Below are 12,405 nucleotides of genomic sequence, written 5' to 3'. Positions count from 1 at the left end.
AAATGAATCTGGAACCCTACCTCACACCATATACAAGAATTAGAATGGATCAAAAGACCCAAGTGTAAAAGCTAAAAGTGTAAAACCCTTAGAAGCAAACAGGTATATATCTTTGCGACCTTGGATTTAGCAATTTTGTTTTTGTTTTTGTTTTGAGACAGAATCTTGCTCTGTCACCCAGGCTGGAGTGCAGTGGTGTGATGTGGGCTCCCTGCAACCTCTGCCTCCCGGGTTCAAGCGATTCTCCTGCCTCAGTCTCCTGAGTGGCTGGGACCACAGGTGTGGGCCACCACACCCAACCAATTTTTTTATTTTTAGTCAAGATGGAGTTTCACCATGTTGGACATGCTGGTCTTGAACTCCTGACCTCAAGTAATCTGCCTGCCTCAGCCTCCCAAAGTGCTGGGATTACAGGCGTGAGCGACTCACCTGGCTGGCAATGGTTTTTTAGTTATGATGTTGAAAGCACAAACAACTAAAAAAAGAGAGAAAAATCAGACTTCATCAAAATTAAACATTTTTGTGTGTCGAAAGAGACTATCAAGAAAGTAAAAAAACAACCTACAGAATGGGAGAAAATATATGCAAATCTTATATTGGGTAAGGGTCTAGTATCTAAAATATATGAAGGATTCTTACTATTCAACAGTAAAGAGACAAATAGCTCAACTTAAAAGTGGTCAAAACATGTGAATAGACACTTCTCTAATATACGAATGGCCAATACACACATGAAAAGATGCTCTACATAATTAGCCATCAGGGAAGTAAAAATCAAAACCACATTAGATACCACTTCACACTCACTAGGATGCTATAATAAATTTCTTTTAAATGGAAAATAACAAGCGTTGGCATGGCTGTGGAGATTGGAACCTTCATATATTGTTAGAGGGAATATAAAATTGTGCAGCCACTTTGGAAAACAGTTTCACAGTACCTCTACAAGTTAAACACAAAGTTACCATATGACCCAGCTCCACTCCTAGGTATATACCCAAGAGAATTGAAGGCATATGTTTATACAAAAACATACATGAATGGTCATAGCGGCATTATTAATAATAACCCAAAAGCAAAAACAACCCAATTGTCCATCAACTGATGATTGATAAACACAATGTGACATATTCACACTAGACAATTAAATAAAAGAAAACTTTTTTTTTTGAGACAGGATCTGGATCTCTCTCTGTCACCCAGGCTGCAGTGCAGTAGCATGGTCTTGGCTTGTTGCAGCCTTGGCCTCCCGGACTGAAGCTATCCTTCCACCTCCCTCCAAGAGCCTGCTTCCCCCACCAATAGCTGGGATTATCAGTGTGCACCACCACATACAGCTAATTTTAGTATTTTTTATAGAGACAGAGTTTCCCCATCTTGCCCAGGCCCACCTGTCTCATCCTCCCAAAGTGCTGGGATTACAGACGTGCACCTCTGCACCCAGCCCAGAAAACTTCTTACACATTAGCACCCACTCCCTATTCACCACTCCCCACAGCCCTTGGCAACCACGAATCTATTTTCTGTCTCTATGGATTTGCCAATTCTGGACATTTCATATAAATAGAATCATACAGTATGTGGCCTTGTGTGTGTGTGTGCGAGTGTGTTTGTGTGTGTGTCTGGCTTCTTTCCTTAGCATACTGTTTTCAAGGTTCACACATGTTGTAGTATGTACCAATCCTTTATTCCCTTTTATTGCCAAATAATACTACATTGTCTAAAGCAAGTCTAACTTAAAGGAAAATATATATATATATATATATATATACATTTCATTGTATGATTATACCACATTTTGTTCATCCATTCATCAATTGATGGACATTTTTGGGTTATTTCCACATTTTGGGCTCTTATGAAGAATGCTGATATAAGCATTCATGAACAAATTTTTATGTGGTCTGTGGTCATGTTTTCACTTCTCTTGGGTTTTTGTATATATTTTAAATGCTGTAAAAACTTTCCTGACTTAGATAATAATGATTCCTTTATTGACAAGTATAAAGCTTTCTCATCAAAAGATAGAAAACTGACTCAATTTTTTATCACAGTATCACATCCTTAGAACATTGAGAGCTCAAAAAGAACTCAGACACCTGCTGGGTGAGACCCTGATTCTATTGACAAGGCCTAGAGAGGTGGGGTGACCACTACAGGTAAGACAGCCAGTGAATGACAGAGACAGACACAGAACCATGGTCTCCCAACCTACATCCCCTTCCCATCTAGATGGACATCATCTTTAACCCCATGACTCTTACCCAGAGTGAACCATCGGTCTTTCCAGAGTCTGGGAGGGGAATGTTTCCATGGTGAAGATGACTTCCCAGAGTGGGACCTTAGGGGGTAGTAGACATCCCCTACCTCCCCCAAACCATTCCCCTTCTCCGTAACTTGCTACAGTACTTGCAGTTTCACCGGCAGCCAATCCACTGGTTGAATGGAGGGCTCACAAATGAATGGCCTATGGGGGCCAGAGAGGAATGAAACAGAGTGGATTGGGCAGGCTGGCAAGCTGGAAAGCACATGCCCCCCCCACGAAATAGCTTAGGACAAAAGCCACAGGATCTGTGTTCATGAAACATCTTGGAGGCTTGGGGTTGAGCAAGTGGCTTCTTAGCCCATCGTGCAAGATTTGGCCTGTGGGCCATGCTAGCCTCCCTGATCCACGGAATAGCGCTGGCATTCTGAAATCTCAGAGATGCTGCTACAGAGGAAAGCCAGGCATTGCAGGGCAAGGCTCTCACAGTGGCCGCCAGCACCTCATGGTGGCACTAAACTTGAGCAGGAGAGGAAGGGTGGGCTTGTTCCTGAGCACCAGAAGCTGCAACTACCCTGGCACCCTTTTGTTAACTGGGGAGAACCTTTGAGGAGATGCTGGTGAACGTTCCATGTAGGGGCTGAGAACTGTCATAATTTGGCCCATAATACTGCAAACAAAGTCCAGCAAGCCTAGGAAATTTAGGATTCATCTCTAAAACAGTATTCTCTGTTTAGCAGCATATAGAATATTTTATAATCCAAATGAGTTGATTGCCTCTTGGCTTGCGTTAGCGAGATGCTATCATTGCAATAAGCGGAAATCTCAACTCTGTTAGCTTAGGCGAACCATACAACTCATTGGGGATTCAGATTGCTGTTCCTTGGTCTTGCTGTTTGCCTTGCTACGTGCGTATGAATGTGCAGATGACAAGAACAGATGCCAGGGCCCCTGGAAGATCAAAGTCCTGGCGCTGCCTTAGAAAATCTGCCCATGCCACATCCCTAAATCTGCAGGAAGGCCATAGTAAATATGCAATAGATATTTGTTCCATTGAATGAACTCTAAAGCAAACCCATTCTTAACCATTCCTATGTAAGACCAAAGCACATGTGCAGGCAGCTGGGACCAAAAACAAGGAGTAGTACTTTTGGGGACACAATTGTCACTGCTGGTTCACCACTATCTTAGCATTCGGCCATTTCTCCAATATCCAGATTAATTTGCTGCAATGAAAATTTCCTCTCTTTTGTATTAAAACTACCCTAACATTATTTTCATGGTTATTTTTCCAAAACTGGAAATAAGAACACGTTTTTTCTAGATTGTGGACAGTGGTTCCAGAGAAGGGAAAACCAGAAGGGTTTTATGACTCAGTAAGAAAGAGCTCCCAGAGGGGCCCAGGTGGTTTTTCTTCCATCCTCCCCTTTACCATACTCTGAATATCTTTTTTTTTTTTTTTTTGAGACACAGTCTTGCTCTGTCACCCAGACTGGAGTGCAGTGGCACTATCTCTGCTTACTGCAGCCTCTGTCTCTTAGGTTTAAGCGATTCTCCTACCTCAGACTCCCAAGAAGCTGGGATTAAAGGCACCCAGCACCACTCCCGGCTAATTTTTGTATTTTTAGTGGAGACAGGATTTCACCATGTTGGCCAGGCTGGTCTCAAACTCCTGACTTCAAGTGATCTGCCCACCTCACCCTCCCAAAGTGATGGGATTATAGGTGTGAGCCACTGCGCCTGGCCTGAATATCTTTTTAAAAATTATTTTGGAAGGTTTTCTGACTTGCCCTTCAACATTTCTAGCCTTCCCTTTCTGTCCCCAACATTAATCTCCCGCAATTCTCTTCTCCATTGCTTCTCCGCGTTGGCGGGCCCATATTTTTGTGTGGCTTCTCTCTCCTGTTTACTCAAAAGCTCGTAATTACTTTTCTCTTGTGGATAAAAATAAGCAGAATGCCAGTAGTATGATTTTTAAAAAGAGAAGCTCCCCAGATGCCTACTCCTGACCGCATGGAATCATTCTGATGAGAGCATGCTTAATCAATCGACCCTGCATTGTCTGCAAGGCTTGGTTCAACTGGCTGACTCCATTATCCTGTAAACTGTGCAATTTTCTCTAAAGACATTTCACCAGCACAACTGCATAAAACAAATGTTGAATGGGAAAAAAATCAATAGTAGATATTTTTTAAGACATCCTAACATTAAGGTTTTTTCCGCTGAAACCTGCATCTGGTGGTAAAATCTTTCTTTTCCAGACATTGTTTTCTCCAAAGAATCATTCAAAAAGTTGCTACCGTATGAAAACTCTTTAGCCATTTACATTTTGTGGGTTTTAACAAGCGTGTCTTCCAGGCTGACTCTGGCTGGTAGAGGTTTTCACCCATTCCTCAATGGGCACCAGAATTCTGATGAGTTCATGACATTCAGTTTAAGAAATTACCCGCGGCCAAAGATCTTGATTGGCAAGGTTAGCACATTTTGCCATATGTTATGTGCCATCTCTGTCCCCAAATATGCAACTCTTACGGTGTGACAAATTGTGGGACGACACACGTTGCAGCCCAGACAGTTAGACAAAACACCCCATCAGAACTGAAACCGCAGGCTAGGTCTCTGAATAAGAAATATGCAAAACCACACCTGCCGGCCAACATTGCTGCTTATTTCTTGCTCCTCTTTTTTTTCTTACCACAAAGAAAATTAAATGTAAAATCAATTTAATGTTGAGAAAAGGACCCAGGGTGAGCTTCCCACGTACACTTAATTGAGTCAGTGATATTTTGTGTGGCCTAGTTATAGCTTGAGTGGTGCAGCTGAGTGTAAGCTGTTTGTGATTTGGAGTTTAAATCCTATGTTTAATTATTGCCAGTATCATATAGGATACAGTGGCCGACAACACAACAGAGTTAGACTTAACAGTTGTCTGTGGTTTGGGCCTGGTTATCTGTTTAAGATCAATATATTCTAACAAAAATTCTTGCCATGGTTAAATCCTCATGTGTTCTGCTATTAGGACTCAATATTTATGATATTTGAGGGCAGGAATTTTTTCATAATGGAAAGTGATATTATTAGGAGTGGTAGAGATTCATTTTTGAAATCCATTCTGACATGGAAACGTCTTAAGGTCATTGAATTTCAAAAACTTGTCTTTTAAGGGATAGTTTTCTTCTGATGATATAATGAGATGAGAATGTTGTGCTGTCTTGAGTAAAATGTGTGGTATTTGTGTCTGTTGGGTATTAATGTGTATTATGTGCATTGGAATCATGGGTGCCTTCTATATTTTAAGTAATGAGAAAAGGTCCACAATTTTATAAGCTGTGTGTGTGTGTGTGTGTGTGTGTGTGTGTGATCTATCATCTATCTATCTATCTATCTATCTATCTATCTATCTATCTATCTATCTATCTTTATTTATATATAGTGAAGTATATATACAACTTTGCCACTGGGAGCACTGTAAGTTTCTATAACCACTTGCAGTTTAAGAATTGTGCCAAATTGGCCGGGCATGGTGGCTCATGCCTGTAATCCCAGCACTTTCGGAGGCCGAGGCAGGCAGATCACCTGAGGTCAGGAGTTCAAGACCAGGCTGGTCAACATGTTATGGTGAGACCCCCGTCTCTACTACAAATACAAAAATCAGCTGGGCATGGTGGCACATGCCTATAATCCCAGTTACTTGGGAGGCTGAGGCAGGATAATTTTTTTTTTTTTTGAGCGGAGTCTCGCTCTGTCACCCAGGCTGGAGTACAGTGGCGCCATCTTGGCTCACTGCAAGCTCCACCTCCCAGGTTCACACCATTCTCCTGCCTCAGCCTCCCGAGTAGCTAGGACTACAGGCACCTGCCACCACGCCTGGCTAATTTTTTGTATTTTTAGTAGAGACGGGGTTTCATTGTGTTAGCCAGGATGGTCTCGATCTCCTGACCTCGTGATCCACCCACCTCAGCCTTCCAAAGTACTGGGATTACAGGCATGAGCCACTGTGCCTGGCCAGGAGAATTGTTTGAACCTGGGAGGCGGAGGTTGCAGTGAGCCGAGATCATGCCACTGCACTCCAGCCTGGGCAACAGAGTGAGACTCTGTCTCAAAAAAAAAAAAAAAAAAAAGAATTGTGTCAAATCAAAGGCCTGTTCTTTGGAGGTTTTGTAGATCTGCAGCACCAAGAAGGTGCTTGACACATATTTTCAGGAGTTCTGTTGTCATCCCTGAATCAAATGCAACCTTAGTTTTTCCAGCCCATTCTGTCAGCCTAGTCCCAGGTTCCCTTTTGCAGTGTCCTCTCAGGTGTGGCCATTCAGGGCCTGTCATCCAAGTCCATTTTTGGATCCTTGAGTCATTTTTCTTCTAATCTCTCAAACTCCATATTCAACTCATCAGTAAATTCTTTCTCTGGTATCTCAAAAGCATTTTCAATTAACTCTGTAACTCAACTCTACGCCCTTAATTTTCACTACAGTTGCTCCTCGATTTATGATGGTGTTTTCTCCTGATACACCCATCACAAATTGAAAATATCTTAAGTTGAAAATGCATTCGATACCTCTAACCTACTGAACATCATAGGTTAGCTTAGCCCACCTTACATTAATCTATAGTTGGGCAAAGTCATCTAATACAAAGCCTATTTTATAATAAGGTGTCAAATATCTCATGTAATTTATTGAATACTGTACTGAAAGTGAAAAACAGAATGGTTGTATGGGTACTTGAAGTACGGTTTCTACTGAATGTGTATTGCTTTTGCACCACCATAGAGCTGAAAAATTGCAAGTCGACCTATTGTAAGTTGGAGATTGCCTGCACTGCCATCTGTCATCTGGAAACTACAGTAGCCTCCGAAATACGCTCCCTGCTTCCCCTCTGGTCCCTCACTGATCCTTGATCACAGAGCAGCTGGAATGATCATCAAAACGCATCCATCAGATCATTTGACTTTTCTTCTCAAAACTTTGGGTGGCTTCCCACATCTCTTAGAAGACATCCTAAATTCCTTAGGATGGCAACATCTTATTCCCTGCTTCCTGTGTCTCTCTTCAACCTTATCTCATAATCTCACTTTCCCCCTTTCTTGCTCACCACATCTCTGATCCTGGTTCCTTTCGGTTCTGGGAACAAGTCAAACTCTTTCCAGTGCCAGGGCCTTTGCACCTGTTGATCTCTCTGACCCAAAGTGTTACATAACCCCACCCTTGTTGCATGTAGGTTTTGGCACAAATGTCACCTCCTCAGAGAGGTTTTTCCTCACCATTTTATTTTATTTTATTTATATTTTTTGAGACAGAGTTTCACTCTTGTTGCCCAGGCTGGACTGCAATGGTGCCATCTTGGTTCATTGCAATCTCTGCCACCCAGGTTCAAGCGATTCTCCTGCCTCAGCCTCCGAGAAGCTGGGATTATAGACATGCACCACCACACCCAGCTAATGTTTGTATTTTTAGTAGAGATAGGGTTTCACCATGTTGGCCAGGCTGGTCTTGAACTCCTGACCTCAGGTGATCTGCCCACCTCGGCCTCCCAAAGTGCTGGGATTACAAGTGTGAGCCATCTCACCCAGTCATCCCTCGCCATTTTAAAAGTAGACACTTCCTGCTATTCTCTATTCATTCCCTATTCTTTCCTTCCTGGTTTCTGCTACCATCTGTGATTATGTTGCTTATTTACTTGTTTATTATTTGTTTTCCCCTGTAATACTGTAAATCTCATGAAAGTAGGAACCCTATCTATCATGCACCCTCAGTGCCTAGTGCAGTGTTTGGCACAAAGGAAGTGCTCAATAAATTTGTTGAATGAATGAACGAACAGAAAATCCTTTCAAATACTGAGGAAAAAAAATCTGCTTACTTAAAATTTCTACAGTTGGTTCTAATTCTGTTTCTACTATTGATTCCAATTCTAAGGCAACATACAATAATTCTGCAGCTTCATATACATGATCACATTTCAGATCTTTGATACCCTTTTTTTTTTTGAGACAGAGTTTTGCTCTTGTTGCCCAGACTGGAGTGTGATGGTGTGATCCTGGCTCACCTCACTGCAACCTCCACCTCCCAGGTTCAAGCAATTCTCCTGCCTCAGCCTCCCAAGTAGCTGGGATTATAGGCACCCACCACCACGCCCAGCTAATTTTTTTGTAATTTTAGTAGAGATGGGGTTTCACCATGTTGGCCAGGCTGGTTTCGAACTCCTGACCTCAGGTGATCCACACGCCTCGGCCTCTCAATGTGCTGGGATTACAGGTGTGAGCCACCATGTGTGGCCAGATCTTTGATACCCTTCTTAGGCATCTTACATCTGTGCTATTTATACCGCTCAACCTTCCTTTGTATGGCATGGTTTCTGACTTTCTCATGGCAGTAATCACTCTCATGGCAGTAATCACTCTCTGGTGGAAGACTCTAGTTTGACAACATCCTTCACTAACAACAACAACAACAACAAAATAGAAAAGCCAGCGTGGTGGCTCATGCCTGTAATCCCAGCACTTTGGGAGGCCGAGGTGGGCGGATCAGGAGGTCAGGAGATCGAGACCATCCTGGCTAACACGGTGAAACCCCATCTCTACTAAAAATACAAAAAAATTAGCCGGGTGTGGTGGCAGGCGCCTGTAGTCCCAGCTATTCAGGAGGCTGAGACAGGAGAATGTTATAAACCCGAGAGGCGGAGCTTGCAGTGAGCGGAGATAGCGCCACTGCACTCCAACCTGGGCGACAGAGCGAGAATCCATCTCACAAAAAAAAAAAAAAAAAAAAAGTGTTCTGACAGCTGCAAGGTCTAATAGCACTCATTCTCCTTGATTAGAATCCCATCAGATTTATGGTCTGCAGTTTCCAGGATCTATTGTTTTTGGGTTTTTTTTCCCCCAACGTATATTGCAAAACAGAACATTCCCCAAGGTTTCTGGCGTTTTTCCCACTCTCCATGATTTCTCAAACTTACCGCTAGTGGCTCTGTGATTCTATCTGCAAATTTCTTTTGTACTCTGGAATATAATTTGTTTGGACCCAGAGATTTAAAATCTTGCCTAAATTTTATATATTTTATTTTAAAACATACCTAGATTTTTCCTTGTTCTCTAACTTACTGTAGGCTCCATTTTTCCCTTTTCATCATCTACTTTGCTGCACAGTTAGAAATCAGAATCCATTCTCCTCGCTCCAGAAGATGGAATTTGAGTATTTGGTAGTTTGTACTTTTTGTCACCTGTTAACATTTCACCATCTTCTTGGACCTTCACTTCCTTCTTCATCTTCTCTTCCTTATCCTCTTCCTTCTTCTTCCCTTCTTTAATCTTTCATCTTTTGTTCTCTCCTCCTTCCCTCCCTCCCTCCTTCCTTCCCTCCCTCTCTCCTTCTTACCTTCCCTCCTTCCTTCTTTCCTTCTTCTCTCCTTTCTCCTTCTTTCCTTTCCTCCTTCCTCCCTCCCTTCCTCCTTCCTTCCTGCTCTACTTCCCTCCCTCCCTCTCTCTTTCCTTTCCTTCTTTCCCTCCTTCCTTCTTTCCTTCTTTCCTTCCTCCCTCCCCCTTCCCTCCTTCCTTCCCTCCCTTCCCTCCTTCCTTCTTTCCTTCTTTTCTTCCTCCCTCCCCCTTCCCTTCTTCCTTCCCTCCCTCCCTCCCTCCCTGCTTCCTCCCTTCCTTCCTTCCTTCTCTCCCACCCCATTCTCTCTGAACTGAATCTATCATGGAACACCTTTTTAATCTCACTTGTTTCTGAGATTTCCCACTAGCTAAGGCTTTAGCCTTCCTAAAAGCCTTCTCTCTTCTTTTTTTTTTTTTTTTTGTGTTGGTCTTGAATATGGGTCCCTTATTATTGCTTGTGAACATGTCTTTAAAAAAAGAAAATGAGTTCATGAGAGTTTTCTGAGTGGCCACACTGGCTTATAAGTTTACTTATCCTTTCCCTATTTACAGGATTGTTCGTTATTCCATTGCCTTGGAATTTATGTAATGCTCTCTTTCTTTGCTATTATGGACTCCCAAAAGACATGGTCACATTCTCCCAAGGTCTCTATAATTTCCATATAGAAACCAGTTCTTTCTCTTTGGTTAAAATTGCATGCAGAATACCAGTTTCTCCTTTGATCTGAGAGCTGAAATTGTTAGCTAGGAATGTCTCAAAATTTTTATAAGCTGCTCTACTTTAGCAAAATATGACCTCCAACAGACATAAAGATAGTTCAAGTTCCTATCCCTATGACTGCTTGCTTGTAGTTATGTGGTCTGCTTTCAGGAAGACTCCTCCATGCCTGGGCACCCAACCTAAGCCCTCACCCTCGAAGGAATCCTGTTTATGTTTTGCCCGTAATTCCCGGCTGCTTCCGTTCTTACTGAGTAACTTTCTGTACAGAAACGGGCCATCTTTTTGCATCCTCTTTTCACATATAAGGCTGCTTCTTCCTGCCTCTCTCAAAACAATGACTCTTTCTATTGCTGTATTTCAGGCAGGAGTCCCATCACATCTATGTGAGAATGGCTGTGCTTCTTATGTTAACATAAGTTAATTTCTTTCTTTGCATCTCATCCTCTGTGACTCAGTGTCAGAGATATTTTCGTGTTTAAGGGATTTTTTTTTTTGATGAGTTTCTCTCAGTTTTAACGAAAACTGACATATGAGTACCATCTACAAGACTCCAGCAGTTTCCCCGGTATCCCATTCTTCTCACGTTTGACTCTCATTCTCCCTTATCCCCTGAGAAGATTTTTCCCTCTAATTTTCTAGTGTTCCATCCCTTTAAAATTCTCCCTTGGCTGGATGCGTTGGCTCACGCCTGTAATCCCAGTACTTTGGGAGGCCGAGGCGGGTGGATCACGAGGTCAGGAGTTCAAGACCCGCCTGGCCAGCATGGTGAAACCCTATCTCTACTAAAAATACAAAAATTAGCTGGGCGTGGTGGCGGGTGCCTGTAATCCCAGCTACTCAGGTGGCTGAGGCAGAGAATTGCTTGAACCCAGGAAGCAGAGTTTGCAGTGAACCAAGATCACGCCACTGCACTCCAGCCTGGGTGACAGAGCGAGACTCCATCTCAAAAAGAAAAAGTCTTCCTTAAATTTTTTTTTTTTTTCGAGACAGAATCTCACTCTGTCACCCAGGCTGGAGTACAGCGGTGCGATCTCGGCTCACTGCAACCTCCACCTCCCAGGTTCAAGTGATTCTCCTGCCTCAGCCTCCCAACTAGCTGGGATTACAGGCATGCACCACCACGCCTGGCTAATTTTTGTATTGTTTTTAGTAGAGACAGGGTTTCACCATGTGGGCCAGGCTGGACTCAAACTCCTGACCTCAGGTGAACCACCCGCCCTAGGCCTCCCAGATTGCTGGGATTACAGGCGTGAGCCACCACACCTGGCCCTAATTTTTTCATTGAGCAAATACTCTTGTGTATGGAAAGGTATTTCTCTTGGACTTTGCCTGCTCCTCTGCTAGCTGATCATCACAGTAACTGGTGGTCACCCCAGGAACCGGGGGTGTTATAGATATAGAAGATACCCCGCACAAACTGGCAGGAAAATGATTTCTAAATCTCAATTTAGCTGACCATGTGATTCTGATGAAGAACCATATGAGAAGCATAGATACAGGAACACAACTTGTAGAAGTGACCCCATGCCGACTGCAAAGCAATGCCCTTTGTGGTACAAAATTAAGTGTCTCCTTTTTCCTTGGAGTAGGGGAAGGGGCTGTGAGCAAGGGAGAAGGCGGTTCTTGGAAGCAGGTGGGATTGGAAGAGGGAGAGGGGGCTTTGGGGAGGGGAGAGGTCTGCAGGATTTGGCCTTCCCTTCCCTTCTTTCCATCAGACAAACCATTCTGCCCCTTTGGCTCCCCTGAGACTAGGAGGAAGCCCCTTGCCATTGTTCTCTATCACTGCCTCTTTTCTTCCTGCAGGATTGTGTCCCACCTAAACAATCCCCATTTCCTGCACTGCCTGCCCTGGTGGCTTCTTCCAGGACCTCAGGGAAGCAGGCAGCTTCATCTCCAAGTCGCCCAGGCCTGTGGCCTCACCCCACCACTCCCACCCTCACCTCCTTTGTCACCCCAGGAGTTCTCTCTCGCATTCATGCCTGCCCCACCTTGCCCCAGACACTGTACCTGAGGATGCAGATCTGGGACGTTGCATGTACTCCTGGGCTGTAG

This window comes from Gorilla gorilla, chromosome 12 (genome assembly GCF_029281585.2).
Source record: "Gorilla gorilla gorilla isolate KB3781 chromosome 12, NHGRI_mGorGor1-v2.1_pri, whole genome shotgun sequence".
Taxonomy (NCBI): Eukaryota; Metazoa; Chordata; class Mammalia; order Primates; family Hominidae; genus Gorilla; species Gorilla gorilla.
The sequence above is the reverse complement of the archived record's forward strand: the minus strand, read 5'-3'. Positions refer to the sequence as shown.